Here is a 17,311-nt window from a genome sequence, read left to right as displayed (position 1 = left end):
GGCCAGTTCACCTCTTGACCTCATCTGCATATAGACAAAATTAGATATAAAGAGAAGGAAAGACAAAGTAGAGAGAAATGACTAGATAGATTTGCACATGAGCCAGCTCGGATGGTCTGTGGTCCTCTAGAAGGACGATACCTTATGATTTGTAAGAAAAATGACAGTGGTAATAAAAACACGATGGGAAACATTTTCTGTATGGGACAGGGAATTGGAAGCAGCTCTCTGGAACGGGTTGCAGAACTAAAGTGGGCCATGGTAATTGTCATTACGTCTGACTGGAACCACATCAACAAGACCGACCTTCATCTGGACCTCCACAATGCAGCGAAGCACACAAACCTTTCTTTTAAGGCAACTCCAACCAGAACCTCTCAAAGAAGTCCTCAGACCCACAGCAGAGGCAGAACAGGATAACTACATACTGCAAATCCATGACATGATCTGCCAGTGCACTCATGCTGTCAGCATGGGAGCACAAATAGCACAGCATAGTGAGAAAGTACAAAACTACACTTTATGTTTTTATGACAGAGTCCAAGTGAATTATAACGCTCTGAGAGTTAGAAGAACAGGTCAAAGATTTTTTTAATGGTTACTCTTTCTTTGTTCAGCATTTATAGACCTAATAGTTCTTAGAAGATGATATATGAAAGATTCATGGAGAATAAACAAAACTCTAGTACTTGGCCACTGTCCTGATTTTTAATGTAACAGTGAAATGACCACATTTGGAGGGAAGAGAAGGCAAGAAGACAAAAGAAGACAATCTCTCACCTAGGTGAAATCCACCACTATAATCAGCATCCTCTGGTGATGAAAAGAAACAAAGGAGCCAAAAGAGAACCACAACATCAAGTTAAAGAGAATAGTCAGAAATGAGCTGCGGCCCTCTAAATATGATAAAGGGAAAAGGGAAAAACACACAGGTGCTGTTAAGAAGAGAGTGGTCAGAGTGGTTTGGGATAAATTTTGGTTGAGTTACATTTTATATGCCCAGAATGACAGCCCGCATGTAGAGGTAAATTCAAGGACAGGTTACATATAACCTCCATCTAGTGAGCAGCTAAAGTATGTTGACCACAATAAACAAAATACTCTCTTTTTCTTTACAGAACTAACAATGTTGAAAAATGTTGATGATCCCAGCTAACTGGCTGAGCCCCGTTTAGCCTTACAGGCCACTACATTCTTGGCTGTGGTGTTGGACGATTCTTGGAGACAGTGAATCAGTTTGTGCTGTGACTGAGTCCAACAAATATTACTTGTGACGGGATGATTCTCAAAGATGATGTCCACATTTATGAAAATGAGTCGAGGAAAGATGAGGCTTTGTAAAATGTTAAAGTCAATAAAATCTATGAGAAATCATTGACTGTGACAACTGATGTTACTCTTAAATGGTGAATAGCTTTAATGGGTCAATTGGGGAGATGAAGTAAGAGGTGGACCTCATTACACACAAATAGCATGAAGGGGAACCAATCACAGATGGTTTGGTTAGTAAAGTCCTACTCGGTGGAGGATGTCAGAAAAGTAGTACCTTCAATCTCTTCAGCTTTGAGTGCACTTTCTATTTTCTTCTATTTAGATAGAAAATATGGATATCCATTGTTACCAAGTGATAACAGTCTGAGGTACATGTGTGTGATGCAGTCACTTTGTCTTTTGTAAATTTAAGGTACCTTCTGAATTCACTCCAGATGTTCATTTGTTCCCTGCAAACAGCTAGAAGAAGAAGATTAGAAAAAGGCAGCAGCGGCAGGGTTGGCTGTGAACATTTGGAGGCATTTATAAATGCTTCCTCCCCTCACAATGCCCCCATTTTGGCCAAACAAGGTTAAATGAAAACATACATAACACCATCTACCACAGTATGAAGCTCACCTTACATCATTGCGTTCATTTTCCAGAGTGCACCACATCTCTGGGAGCTGTTACGTCATGGCCAGAATTAATGACTAACCAAAACAGCAGTCAGGACTTATCAGTGCAAGGTTGTTTCAGGCTAGACGCATCAGGCACGAGAGCGGCAACTGTTCTGAAGTGTGTCTACCTTTATCTGACATCTTGTTTCAAATGTTAGTGGTCACGTCAGTTTTCCCACTGATGTTGCCCTCTTCCTGCTCTAATGTGACATTTTAAGTTGAACCAGCACCTAAACCACATTTTGAGGGGGATGAGAAGTAATTGCAGAGGGGGAGGACAGGGGGGAACTTGAAAGAGGAAACAGCAGGGACAATATGAGAATGATAAAGATATCTAAAATTCTTCCCAGTGCTGCCTTTATTACACTTTGGAAGGCTTTCATCTGGTGCCTATCTGCCACAGGAATGGTTTGCATTGCCTAATGGCCTTGTGGCCTTGTACAGCAGCATTCCTAGTTTAATGAAACACCATGCGATAACACTGCAGAATGTGAATCGGCACGGCATAGACTATCTGAAAATGTTTAATGGTGAAAGAAAAACCTTGTATTTTGCTTTTCACTCAAGTGGTTATAAAAACATCTTAAGAGCAGAACTGATGAGCTGAAGTCATGATCTGATGTGATGGCCAGGCCTGCAGCGATAGTGAAAGCCAAGGCTATCATTTAGTGAACACAGAGAGCCTTGGGTGCCCATCTTGCAGCCACAAACTCGCAGACATTCTTAGTATGCAGTCAACCAGTCTACCACCAGTCACCTAACCAGCTTTACTGGGTACTGCACTTTCCACCATGTTGAAAAGCTATAGCACATGTTGCTTATATGCTAAAGCTTCACTGCAGTAAATGGCAGAAGAGGTGAGATGGGGATATTGCTGGATAAGAGGAAAACAATAAAGGTAAGTGAATGTGCTGTTTATTAAAGGATAAATCAGGTTTGATGACATGATGGCAACCGAGCTCGAAGGTTCAGACAATCAGACACGCTGTAAACAAGAGTTTAGCCAGATTAAATAAACAAATTTATTTGAAAGTAAACCCAAAAAGAGAGCATGTGGGCACCACTGCTGTAAGTATGATTGGTCCAAGTTTATCAAGAATTCAATCTGTGAGCTGTTAGGGATGTTTACATTGGACAATTCAGGTAATAACTTTACTGTTCGTCTTCATTTTCTGTTCCAAATAAATCCAGCGGTGATGCTGAGTAGTTGGATTTTGCAGTTGGAGTCAATCACGGACAATTGCTGAATAACAGGCTGCCATCAAAACCATCCTTGTTATAACCCTCATCATCATCACCCCAAGAGTATAAGTGATTATCCAAATTGCAAGTCAGGCAGCCAAGTGACAATACCAGTTCACATAAACTTGTCTTTTATCTTTGCTATCTGCATTATACCCAGCACAGCCAAACATCCAGCAATACTGCACAGCTTTTAAAAAATCAATCAGCTATCTCTTTAGCGATAAGAGAACTCAAAATAATGTCTCCCATTCAGTGCTGTGTAAATGACTCAGAATCATGAGCTGATGTCACCCTTGCGGCCAGCCAGCACGCAGATGGCCTTCTCCTTGAACAAATCGGATTCTGTCACGTTCTCTCTTTTCTCACTTTATCTCTTTAGGTTTCAACAAAAGTGAGACCAGTGGGATTTTCCAGATGACAGAAAATGGGAGCTTGATAATGCATCTTTGGCCATGAAGTATAGAGCTGATTACTCAAAGACAGGATAAAGAAGTGAAAGAGAGACAAAGTGGATCTGGGCAGCATTATACAGCTGATCTTAGATATCCCAAAATGTTGAAAGTAAGTCGGCACTCAGACACTGACAACGAACCAAAACTCTGGGTGTTTTAATGCAAAAGGAAAAGAATAACAGTTTGATCTATAAAACTTCAATGGTGGTCTCCACTGGGTTGTTTGGCCCTCAACTTTGAGAATAACATGGATACTCCTGCACCCATAGTGCTTCTAAATCTACTCCCCTGTCTGTAAGCATTTAAGCTGAAAAATGAAATGAACGGAAAAATTGAACACAGGTCCAGGTTCAGGGCCACTTAAGACCAATCTCGAGCGCCATTTTGAAAAGGTTCAGCTGCTCACTGGAGAGAGAGGGAGCAAGATAAAGAGAAATAGTGCTATAACGTATGGAGAGAGACATAGAAAGACCCCAAGGTGAGCACTAAGCACGTCCACGTGTTTAGCAGACTGAAAACCAAACTAATCAGTCAGCGGAGAGGTTTGCATGTCAGACACACCAACACACATGCTGTAAGAAAGTCCAGAGTCCTGTCAGGATGTTCAGAGGAAGAGATGGTGGGAGGAGAGCCAAGTACTGATGGTAGGTGGCTAAGTAAAAAAAAAGGAAGGAGGCAGGTATGCAAGGTTAAGTAAAATTGGTGTTCTAACAGGAAGCTGGTAAATAACTGGTTTAAACAGTGCAACTTTAAACATCAGTTTCATAACCAAAGAATACATCAATGAAAGCAGTGAGCAGAACAGCAAGGAAAGAGATTATTTATATCTTGCAAATGTCGAGCGTAAATGGACACGGTTAAGCAACGCTCGCCACAATCCTTTGCCAAGACCAATATTGTTCCAGCCGATGGAGCTTCTGGGCTGGAAAGAGAGAGAGAGGGAAAAGGACCCCCTCTTCAATCACCACCTCTGTCCTCCGCTCAATAACAGTGGGGTCTCCACGGTACCCTTCAATTAGGTTGTAGTTTATGGCCCCAGGGCCAAGCCGGGCCGGCCCTGCACTGGCTCCTGAGCCAAGCTTTGTCTCCCTCCATCTCTCTTGACCCAGCCACCACAGCTCCACAGGGCCACATCTGCTACTGAATGTGACCCATCAACAGCTTCTCTCTCTATCCATTATACTTTATAGCATTTTTTGTTGAGTTTCCTCAAAATGTATTTTCTCTTTTGAAAGGTTATTCATTAATGTTCATGTGAATTTCTGGGAGAAAAGAGAAAGAACTGTTATCATTCCCCAGTTATTTGTCGAAGCCTCAACAGAATTGCTACTACTGCTGTACATATAACTAATTCTTGCAGCATGCAGAACATTGGGAAAAAAATATTGCTACAACTCAAAAAGACTTATCCTCCCCTGGTAGGGGCTGCAGCAGAGTACATTTTACACCTGCCCTCTGTGCATATAGGCAAGGGGGCTACAAATCCCATAACTCATGAGAGGAACTGGACCATTAAAATGAAATAGTAAGGGAACAGTGCAGCACTGTCTGTCTAAAACTTTTTAGCAGGATATTTTTGGCTATCCACCACCATGTATGCCAGTATGTGGTTGAACATAACCAGGAAATGACAACATCTATAATTCACCCGTAGGCTTGAATCAGAGGTAAAAGAGCCTAAGTTTAGAGGTGGTCAGTGTTGTTCTGTTGGTTATTTCAGAGCTTTATATTGGAAGAGTCACATTACATTAAGAGCTCACCGCCATGCTGGAGGAAACAAGTAGTCAAATGGACATGTCCGTCTCAAAGTGGTAATCTACAGTGAAAACTATGGCCAATAAGAACTAGGTTTTAGTTCAATGGGGTCATTGTGAGACCAAAGTAGGCTTCCAAAGCCAAGTACAAGTGTAGTGTATCTTACTGAGGTTTTGTATATTTGGAAAAGGCAGAATAAAAGGAAGGAGACAAGTAACATATTGCAGAACAGAACCAATATACTTTCATTAGGATTAAATATATGGTTACATGGTTGGAACAGAAACTGACTGAAGGCAGGGAGACAATGAGAGGAGAGGAATGATTATTTAGAAGATATAAAAAAGAGATGGCAGGGCTAGGAAGTTTGACTAAACGAGAAAGTGCAAAAACATTAACTGCTGGGAAGTAGTATGGATGATGACGTAGCCACCCACTCATTTATGAATTCACATTGTAAAGCCACAGTCTCACCATTTTGGCCATCACCAGTGCAAGTTTTTGAAATTTTATGGCAGGTGAGTCAGTGGCTCTAACTTTAAAACTGAAGGGGACTGTATGCTCTGACGATCATGACTTGTAAATCGATTCATCATAAGGTGGAGTCCCTACAATAATACAAAGAGGAAGTGTTATTTAGGAGATAAAATAGGCCTTCTGTAAAACTTGTTATTTCTCCATTTTCACTCTAATCAGACCACAGTTTACAAAATGGTCAGCATGTTGTACTTATCATACTAAATGCTTAATGAAAAAAAAGACCGTAATGGACATGTCCTAATTCAAGAGTGTCATTTTCCTCTAAACTATATATCCAAATTCTCTTTACAATCACAGGAGTCACTCCTTACTGGAAATTAGGGAATATAAATCAGGTATAAGGTAATTCTGATCAGTTATTGCTTTGGTAAGGAAGCTATGCTAGGAACAATCATAATAATAATAATGGATTGGATTTATATAGCGCTTTTCAAGGCACCCAAAGCGCTTTACAATGGCGGTAGGGTAAAGTGTCTTGCCCAAGGACACAACGACCAGGACAGAGAGCCCGGGGATCGAACCAGCGACCTTCCGGTTACAGATACGCTTCCCAACCCCCTGAGCCACGGTCGCCCACGTACATTTCATCTCTTTATGTTGCAGGAGGAGGACGTAAAATTAAGTAAATTGAGTAAAGCAACTGGAAGACCTGAGTGTGTTGGGTGGTTGGTCAACAGGTTCTGCAAAATTTCCAATGGATATTAGCACCATGCATTTGTCCTCCACCCTACGGGCAGGCACACACAGTTAGTTTCTCACATGTAGTCAGGTTGCCAGTTTGCCAGCAGTCTGTTGGTACACTCGAGCTCACAGTATACAAATCAAATTGCTGTTTGGCAGCTGTTTGTAAATTGTAACTTATGTCTTTGTCATTTAGAGACTGCATGTCAGGGAATGTCTTTACAGAGTTTTTCAGTTAAAAAAAAAGTCCTGCAAATGATTGTGGCATAAAAAGCAGATGGGGCTTGTGGGTGGGCGTCTTTCAGAGCTAAGGCTGCAACTAAACTGCCATCTCCAAACTACTTCTGGCTACAGTTCTCTGGTGATTGGCATGAATTAGGTTGGTGGAAACAATCAAGTCACCTAATAGCACAGCATGTTTGTTTGTCAGCAATAACAGCCTTTTTTTGTTTTGTTATTTGATTCGACTGCTTTTTTGCTCGTTGAGTGCTGTCATTATTCCATATTGCTGACCATAACAGGCACAAGCAAATACGCAGTCTATGGAAAATTGGGACCATTATCTGCAATTTAATTCAGCTGGTCTGTATAAACCTGACTCTAAGGTATACTCTCAGACACCATTTATCTGAACTTTATGACATCTGGCTGATTGATTCAAAGTTATGCTGTAAAACATTTGAGACTTGTTCTAAACTTAAAATCAGCTTCTATAGGCCATCCTTTTTTTTTTTTCTGCCGCAGTTTTTGTTCAGCATGGCTTAACTTCTGTCTTTATTATGAAGCAATCAACAATCTTTGATTTATTGGGGTAATTTAGCTATAATCCCCCCATTTCCTGGTTTCTTACCTTCCTGCACATTATAGCACATTTCTGCTAAAAACATTCTCTCTAACGTTGCTGCACCAACAGACCACGGTTAGGGTTAAGGTAATTATACAGGGTATATTAATGTGCTCCGCAGAGCAGCTCTATCACAACTGTAGGTCTAGTATTAGACAATTAATCAGTCATTGGGTTCTTTGAGATGGTAAGCTTGCTGGCTTTTGAAAAGAGAGTGTGAAGAGAGAGGTTTTCCAGAGAGCAAACTTTCTCCTACCTCACATTAAAGCTCCTGCATGTCTTAGACAATATCAACACACAACGAGACTGTAGGGGACCAAGGGAAGAGAGTCTAGCCAGAAATTCAGAGTGAAATATAGAGCAGGCAGGAAGGAAAATGAAAACGAAGGTAAATCTAAAATACATCTCCTGATGACCAGTGTGAACCACACAACTACACAAAAGGCTCCAGCAGTGGAATCAAAGCAGAAGGACAAGTCTGTTTCAGAAATGAACTCCACAAACTGTCCTAATGAGCATTTCTCATTTTTGCCATCCCTTCTCATCATCCCATCCACCTGTTAAAGAGAACTCTCTTGTTGTGGTGTGTTAGTCACTAACACAGCACACAGCAAATAATATATGCTTACATGGTCCTCGGGGATGAGGGTGTGCAAGTCTCCTGAAAGCAAAAAGATGGATAAAGAAAGAAGAAAAAAGAAAGAACAGAAAAAAGAAAACCATCAGTTTTCATGGTCACTCTGGGAATAATAAACACTGTGCTATGCTACAGAAACCCTGCTCTACAATATCCTTCATTTCTATTCTGTCAGCTGAGACTGGTGAAACCAAAGATTGAGGAGGTGAAGAACAGAACATCTTTCTATTGACAAAAGTAGATTAATAAACCTGAATATAAAATTCAGGTTTACTTTTCAGCCTTCCTCTTTCTGCCCAAGCCTCCTGAGTTCTGTGTTGCTCTGATGTGTGTTTTCCATCCACTTGCAGTTTAATGTGGATTGGTACCAGCACTATCATTTTCTGTTATTACTCACTTTGGACCAGAAAATGTGTGGAAACCCAGACTACTTTGGCAGAGTGAAGCAAGAATACATGGATTAAAGAGAGAGAGAAAGGAGATGGAACATCTATGACAGTGACAGCACTGAAGCCAATAAGGTCAGCCTTGTAAACAGGCAGGTGTTTCTCACCTCTCCTGGAACTGTTTGGATGGTATTAAGCCAGCACGAGGATTTGTGTCGCCCTCGTGTTTGGCCTGCCACCAGGTTGCATCATCTTGGCTCATGATCTGTAGGATGCAACCCTTCTTGAAGGCCAAACCAGCTTCCTTACATGGGATAGCCAAAGATGCCAAAGCCTCTAAACATTCATCATGAGGGAAAGACAAGAAAACAAAGAGGTGGATTGAAGACACAACAGGAACAAGTTCACAGTAAATTAAGTTTCCATTCTAAAACATTGTCAAAGCCAATAAATCTATACATAGAAAAAGTTGTTTTCTCTTTTCTAAACTTAATTTTCTTGGGCACTGAGTGTGTATACCTCATCAACACAAAGCAAGGTGGACCACATAGCGGAACAATTTCTACAACTTTCCCTGTTGTGGCCAGCTAGCGCCAACCTAAAGCGCCTCACTGTGTCTTCTGTCTAAATTAAGTGTTGTCATAATGTGTTATCGGTCCTCAGACACCTCAATACATGTGGAAACAGAGAAGGAAAGTGTGTGTACTCATGTGAGAGAGAAAATGAGGAAGGGAGGGAGAGATTAAATTTGTTGGTGTCCTGTTGATTTAAAGAGTGCTTTGTCCTATGTAGAGAAATTATGTTTTGTTTGGGTCATAACAGCCGCTTTGGCTGCTAAACTCTCCAGCAGCACACAATCATACATCTTAAGATGTCCTGATTTTCTTCTCTTGGCTTGTTTTATTTTGGCCGGCATATGTTCAGACACTTAGCTGCCCCTTGATACATTTACACAACCTGATGTAAGAGCACAGGCTATTTGAATGAAGGAGTGGCTGATTATCTGGCAGTAACATCTCATTATTCAGACAAATTCCTTAAACATCCAGACAAATTTCAACCATTACATAATGACAACGGAAGTAAGTGGACCACCCTGTCTTCTCCATCTCTGTTACACATACAGAATGGGCTATTATGGATAATGATCAATAGCCTTTGACCCTTGGACCTGGAGAGCAGATCCAGATTGTCTACAGCTGATAGATGAATATGTGAGAAATGGTGCTTCAACACCACAGTATGTAAGAAGGATGGCATGCTGGGTGATGTGACAGCTAAGCCATCCTCAAAATGGATTGCTAAAAGCCCATGTCTACATGACAGATGATAATCTTGCGCTATGATGTATGTAGCTGTGCATCAAATAGTTTTTTTTTTTTTTTAATTGAATGTAACTTGGATCTTTTGAAAAACATTGAGGGAAAAGGGATAAAATTGCTTTTCTGATGCAGTTCTGGTATAAAGACAATAGTCTTTATACCAGAACTGCATCCTTAGTAGTAAGGTTGGGTAGTGAGTCCTGGTTTGTTCTGACAAGAGAGCATGTTTAAGCCAAAGTTTTACTCTTTTTGGGGTTCATAGCAAATATATGTTTATAATACTCAAAGTAAGGTAGAGCATATATGCTCTGTTTACATTGTACAGAGAGCCTGGCTACTCATTTATCCCTTTAGTACCCTTCTACATCTCATGTAGAAGGGTCTCATCTCTTCCTGCTTCAGTATCACACTGAAGCAGGAAGTTCTTGTTTATGACATTGATGAAAAGGATGTTTACTAATTGGTCTGATGTATAATCTGATGTAATTAGCAACAGTTGCCTCAAGGAACTTTATACTGTAAGGTAGACCCTACAATGATAGACTCAACAATCATATGACCCTCTGTGAGCAAGCACTTTGGTGACAGGGAGAAGGAAAAACTCCCTTATAACAGGAAGAAGCCACAGAACCAGGCTTAGGGAGGGGCAGCCATCTGCCGTGACTGGTTGGGGTGAGAGAAGGAAAACAGGACAAAAGACATGCGCAGAGAGAGCGAACGCCAAGTGACATCACCACCCAAAGGAGAGGAATATAACTGTTGGGCAGACTAGCGAAGATAAACAGCCCATGGCCTCAGTAAGGTGGTTGTGGATTCCATAGAGTGGAGTGGATGAGCTCGGAAAATTAGGAAGGAATGGGCGGGAGAAGAAATCAAAAGAAATTTTGCACGATGAAAGACCTTAATAGATGAATGAGGGGAACCCTTGATCATGTCGCAATGTGGATCAACTCTGAACCAAAGCTCTGACAGTGACGCATTCTGGGATTTTAAGACTTGAGGTAATGGCTTGACGGCTCGTAAAAGCTTACGTGAGCTTGTCTTGCAGTAGTAGAAGGAGAGGGGGTGCCTAGCTGATTGATTTACCAACGATTACAACTGTGCCGATTTCTGAAACAAACAGAAGGGTTTTCTGCTGCATCTCGCAAGAGGAGGGAACAAAGCAGAGAACTGGGATCCTGGTGTGAGGAATGTTTACTGATGTGTTTGCAAATTATTGATATGGAGACGAAGACTGGCAACATGGTCCAAGGAATGTGCACAGTTACATTTTGTGAAAGATGGTTAGATGCAGGGAAATTGACACTGGGGAAAGCTTGCTGCTACATTTGTGAAAGAGGGATAGAGGGAAGAGAAACTGGCATCCCAGTGCCAGAAAATTTTGCTACTACAAATTGCAGAGGAGGGATAGTAGAGCAATAAACTGGCAACCCGGAGCTGATAGGTTGGGATTTTTATTTTATTTTATTTTTTTTGGGGGGGGGGGCTGCAAATGATTGATGGCAGAAGCTCCCAGTCCAGTGCTGGAACAGTGAGTTGTGTATTTTACAAAGGAAGGTTAGGGAAGAGAGAACCTGTCATCCTGGTGCAAAAAGCTCTTCTTCTGCATTTTCAAATGAGGGATAGAGACAGAGAACCATTCCTTCCCTCGTCCTGGAGGGAGAAGGGGTCACTGCTGCTTTTGCGATGACAAATGCAGACAAAGTGGCAAGTTGTTGTTAGAAAAGCTTGCTGCTGCTTTTGCGAATGAGAAACGAGAACCTGGAATCCCGGTGCCAAAGCTTGCTGCAGCATTTGTAAAAGACCTGGTCCATTTTCTTTCCCATCTATGCGGAGAAAGTGGCAATTTGGTGGTAGGAAGCTTGCTGCTGCATTTTTTGAATGATGGATATAGAAAGAACCTGGCATACCATTGCTAGAATGGTTCACTGCTGCTTTTTGCATCAATAGATGCAGAGAAATTGGCAACTCGGTGGTAAAAAAGCTTGCTGCTGCTTTTGTGAAAAAGGGATAAAGAAAAATCCTGGCATCACAGTGCCAGAAGAGAAACTGGCAACTACCAAACTTGCTTCTGCAGTTGCAGAAGGAGGGATAGAAACATCCAAGCTGGCATCCCATGCCTAGCAGAGATAAACGGCTATGGAGGAGCAGCAGAGCATGGAACTAGCGACTGATTTCCAGCTGTGCGTTAAATGGTATTAGGAGGCAGGTGCACCGAAATGAGCTTGTCCCTGCTACCTGGCGCTGACGGGTGGGTGGGTAGCCATGCAGTAGCTTTTGCTGTTGGAGGTGCGTGGGGACAGCATGGCTTCTGGGTCCGGCGCTAACATCTGTCGGCTTTTCAACTAACTGGCCCGGCCTGTGGGCTTAATTCAGAGCAACGTGAGTGGAGCTGTGAGCTTTGCTGGTAGGTATTCATGCTGAATTTCATGGAGGTGGCAAGTGGACGGAGTAACTTCTTAACTTGATTTAGCGGAGAAATGAATGGATGGATCGACGTAGCAGACCATTGTTGGCTGGTGAGAAAAGTGCTAGGAAGTTCCCCGGGATTGCCAGCGGCATTCAGTCTCTCTGAAACGCCACCATGGCGTTCAGTTTCCCGGAGGGAAACCAATGACACAGAGCTGTAATGTTCTTCGTCTTATATGCTGACGGATGAGAGGGCGATATTAAGTAAATGGAAGGGTGAGTAAAATTATGTTGTTGTAAAATAAGCTGTGTTAAAGACGTTCTTGGAAGGTGTTCACACGAGAACGGATGAAAACTAGGAGGGACCGTGTTTGCAGGAAAACAAAAACGAACATTTATAGATAAGAACCAGAAGGAGCGTTTTTGGAGGTAAAATTCTGATCACCAAATAAAAGCAACCCAACCTTGCCTACAAAGAGCGGTGCTAGGTTTCAAATGTCACATGATGTTACTGAAAACCTCAGATCCTCATTTTCACACTAAGATATTTCTATTCTTCAACACACCCTGAGCCTTCAACATGAGATTTTTGCTGTGATGTAAAAAAGAACACAATACAGCAGAACTGCAGAGTGTCAAAATAGGCTTGGACCAGAAAATAGAATTATGAAAGGGTCTAAATCAATTAACAAGTAGACAAACCTAAAAATTGAGAAAAGATAGGGCCTACCTGTGGTCTCTTTCTTGGCACCTCTCCCTTTGCACCATGGACAACTTTAAAGGTAATGACTCTTTGTGACTGGGCCTAGAAGTTACATTAACTTTAGGGGAGGGATGGTGGGAATGGCATTGATTGATTTTTCAACAAAGGAAGGATTAGTGTTAGAATGGTCGGAAGAAACAGAGATTATGGAGTGGTGCTTTAAAGAAAGTGTTGAGAGCTCCAGAGGCTTTTGTGTCTGAGAAGGCCTTCAGCAATTGAGAGTCCAGGCTCTTGACAGAGCTCATTTAAGGACTGTGGCAAAAGCTGCTTGGAGGAACTACACAGCAACGGCCTCATCCAGGAAGGTCGTCTGGCTCATTGCATGTGGTCTGTTGGCCAGGACAGACTTGTAAAGAAAGGCCAGTGTTTGGTTTTCAGCACAGCGATGGGAGGCCCTGGGTCCTGGATGAGTTAAGGAAGGTTTCTGCCATCACAAACAAGGACTGCTATTTTCACCGAGGGAGTGGAGCTGAAACACGCTCAAAGTTTTTGGACAGTCTCACAAACGTCCACAGAAAGATGAGACTTACCAGAATATGAATGATTTCCTCCAGTTATTGTCATCCGCAGGGATTCCACTGACCTTCTTCAATTCATCCCAAACATGAATCAAGCCTGCCACACATAAACACACATGTTAAAAATCTGCAGTCATTCTGGTATTCCATTATTTTAATGCCCTTTTGTAAGTGAACTACCAAATTAAGTCAATTTGAAGCTTGAGGATGTGTACAGTGCAGCTGATTAATGATTATTATTTCATTTGAAATTGGAAAAGAAACTGAATGTTACGGTCGACATGTGGAAATCTGCCTTTTGCTTGACTGCAGCCGAGTTGAAACACAGACTGGACACAATGAGTACACAATCAAACCGAAAATACAGACATAAAGCAGAGATTCACAGTATACTTTCTATTCATGTTCATTTTTACATAGCAGTTCGACACAGTCTCAAGTGATGAACAGTGCTAAATGTGCTAAATTCACACAGCAAATTCAAAAGTGTTAAATGTTTTGGTGTTAGTAGTCTTAGAGTTAATTTTACTCTAAGTAGAGTCACATGCTTTTAATGTAACTCTGAGGTGTAAAATGATAGTAGTTAAAATCGAGTGTTAAAAATGAGTGTTTCTATTTCAAATCTGGAGGTGTTACAATGGAAACATTAACTCTTGACCTCTTAACTCTGAACTCCTAGAGGGGCTATGACACTAATAGAGTAAATTCACAGACTCCGCCCCCAGCACGGCTCCGATCGAAGCTGAAGTGAAGCCGTTTCAGAACATTTTGCTCTACATATTTGAGTTGTTTGCCATGCTTGGTAAGTCATTTTTTCAAAGATTGTTTCAATTATTATTATTAGCTTTTACTTCTGTGGCTCTTTGGAGTTGAGACAAAGCTGTGTGAAAGGCATTAGCCATGTTGCTCGCTGATAGCACCGCTCGCTGTTTTAGCTAGCTGAAAGGTATTGTTTTCGGCAAATACCACAGCCTTGAAAAAAAGTTTGCATGTGAATTTTCGGTTAAATCTTTTGGTCAAATACACCTAAAACAATGTCTAGAATGTGAAATGTTGGTATAATGGTGCTACTTGAAGCCTGAAAACGATCTCCCATAAAAAACGAGCAAACAGCAGTAGCAGATGTCCTGACTGGGTTCTACGTTAGCATTTAGATCCCTCCAGAGTTTTGTGCACACGGTTTAGGTAAAAATGAAAAAGGTTGAGGTTTTACATTTAGTTCAGTACTACCTGTTGCCTGTGTCCTTATCTTTTGGGAAAATACTTTACACAAGTAATGTCTCAAAAAGGATTCCCTTTTTTTTTTTTTTTTTTTTTTTCACTGTGCTGCAATTGATTTGTGCCATTAATTAGTGTCAACTAATTTTTATTCAATCTCCACATAGGATATGCTTGTGAAGATGGAATATGGGGGAGAGCAGAAGTGCGTTGAAGTTCCACAAAGTGATGAATGAAGGACATGCATATTGTATTTTGTATTTATTGAAATAAGTGATGAGAATGCTGTTATTTGCATTTACCAGCTCACCTATGTCAGACCTTTTGATAAACGAAATTCTAATGAAAGTGAGAACATGTACACTGTTACATCTTTCAGAAAATGTTTTGAAATTGTGGTGCACGGTTCAGAATAAATGTTTTTCAAAAACCATTGCGTCTTTTTAGTAAATGTTTATTTCCAAAAGAAATTTCTAGAAGTTCAGAACAGTAAAATTCCCGCTTTTTAGAATTAATTAGAAGATAACTCTTACATAGTTAAACTAAAATACTCTTTGAGAGTTAATATATAAACTCTTAACACCAAGTGTTAAATTATCAACTCCAGAGAGATTTGGTGTTTAACACTAAATCAGAGTTAACATACCAACTCTCCAAAAAGAGTTAAATTAACACTCTCTGGTGTGGACCCATATAGACACTTTAAAAGTGTTGAAATCAAATCTGACAGTGTTAATTTGGACATGCTGGATTTGCTGTGCAGGCTCACAGGTAATTTATTTATCAGCTCATGGATAAAACTGGCACGTCTGATTCCACACACATACTCAAATGTTTTGACAGACTCAAATCTACAAGCACACAGACAAACATATACAAGAGAAAGAAAGAGGGCTGGAACAAACCACTTCTGTTGGCCACCTCTTCCCTAATGATCTGGGCCACAATGATGGCTCATGTGTGCTGTAATCATTCCTGTTCCAAAAAAACTCTGTGCATGGGAAAATAATGATTACAGACCTGTAGCGCTAACATCAATTATGGTAGAGAAATTATGGAGTGAAGTACATCTTTTTGACCATTGCCAATTTGCATATAAGGCTAGGAGGAGCATAATCCTTATGCATTTTTGCATTTATTACTTCCAGGCTGGACTACTGCAATTCATTATTATCAGGATGTCCAAAAAACTCACTGAAAAGCCTTCAGCTAATCCAAAATGCTGCAGCAAGAGTACTGACAGGGACTAGAAAGAGAGAGCATATTTCTCCTGTTTTGGCTTCCCTTCATTGGCTTCCTGTTAAATCCAGAATTGAATTCAAAATCCTGCTCCTCACATACAAGGTCTTAAATAATCAGGCCCCATCGTATCTTAATGACCTTGTAGTACCATATCACCCTATTAGAGCACTTCGCTCCCGCTCTGCAGGCCTACTTGTTGTTCCTAGAGTATTTAAAAGTAGAATGGGAGGGAGAGCCTTCAGTTTTCAGGCCCCTCTTCTGTGGAACCAGCTTCCAGTTTGGATTCAGGAGACAGACACTATCTCTACTTTTAAGATTAGGCTTAAAACTTTCCTTTTTGCTAAAGCATATAGTTAGGGCTGGACCAGGTGACCCTGAATCCTCCCTTAGTTATGCTGCAATAGATGTAGGCTGCCGGGGGATTCCCATGATGCATTGAGTTTTTCCTTTCCAGTCACCTTTCTCACTCACTATGTATTAACAGACCTCTCTGTATTGAATCATATCTGTTATTAATCTCTGTCTCTCTTCCACAGCATGTCTTTATCCTGTTTTCCTTCTCTCACCCCAACCGGTCGCAGCAGATGGCCCCGCCCCTCCATGAGCCTGGTTCTGCGGGAGGTTTCTTCCTGTTAAAAGGGAGTTTTTCCTTCCCACTGTCGCCAAAGTGCTTGCTCATAGGGGGTCATATGATTGTTGGGCTTTTCTCTGTATCTATGAAGCGCCTTGAGGTGACATTTGTTGTGATTTGGCGCTATATAAATAAAATTGAATTGAATTGAATTGAATTATGCACTGTTAAATATCATGAAGGCCAATTTCTATATAATTAGATGGTACTTGGCCTTTTTAATTAAAATACAGCCCTCAGTCAATATTTTAAGTTAAATATGGACAAATTTTCTTTAGAGCCATTATAATTTAAATTACTGCATGGTGAGAGGCGAAGTTATGAATGAGTGTCTGTATATGTACTATCTTATATAAGGTATTTATTCCTTTTTCCCAAGGGGGACAATAAAGAATAATCTAATCCAGGGGTCGGCAACCTTTCTGATGATGAGTGCCATCTAAAATTTCCTCAGGAGTATATGATTGCATTAGCAATAAATTTAATAACGCTCTATATGAACAGTTACAAACTATATAGAACAACTTTATATAATTATATTTGTTTGCAGATGTTGGCAGCTATCAGCGAATAGTTATCAGCTATTTTGAAATAAAAAAAAAAAGAGACACTTTTTTATCAATAACTAGAACTCCATAACAACAAATGAACTGTACAACAGAAAATGCAAATGCTATTTATGGTCTCCTCACAACAATGATAAGAAAAATAAACTGGGCCAATATGGCATGTTTGTT

At 40.9% G+C, this 17,311-nt stretch overlaps 1 long non-coding RNA gene across 1 annotated transcript; it reads left to right on the top strand.

Moving 5' to 3' along the window:
* The first annotated feature begins 14,019 nt into the window (after positions 1-14,019).
* Positions 14,020-14,938, top strand: LOC146510964 (uncharacterized). The gene is made up of 2 exons (XR_014875958.1): positions 14,020-14,285; positions 14,869-14,938. It is a non-coding gene; the product is annotated as an uncharacterized LOC146510964 (long non-coding RNA).
* The last annotated feature ends 2,373 nt before the right edge of the window (positions 14,939-17,311 follow it).

Source organism: Neolamprologus multifasciatus, chromosome 9, assembly GCF_963576455.1.
Source record: "Neolamprologus multifasciatus chromosome 9, fNeoMul1.2, whole genome shotgun sequence".
NCBI lineage: Eukaryota > Metazoa > Chordata > Actinopteri > Cichliformes > Cichlidae > Neolamprologus > Neolamprologus multifasciatus.
Note: the sequence above shows the minus strand (reverse complement) of the source record. Positions and strands in the feature narration are given on the sequence as shown.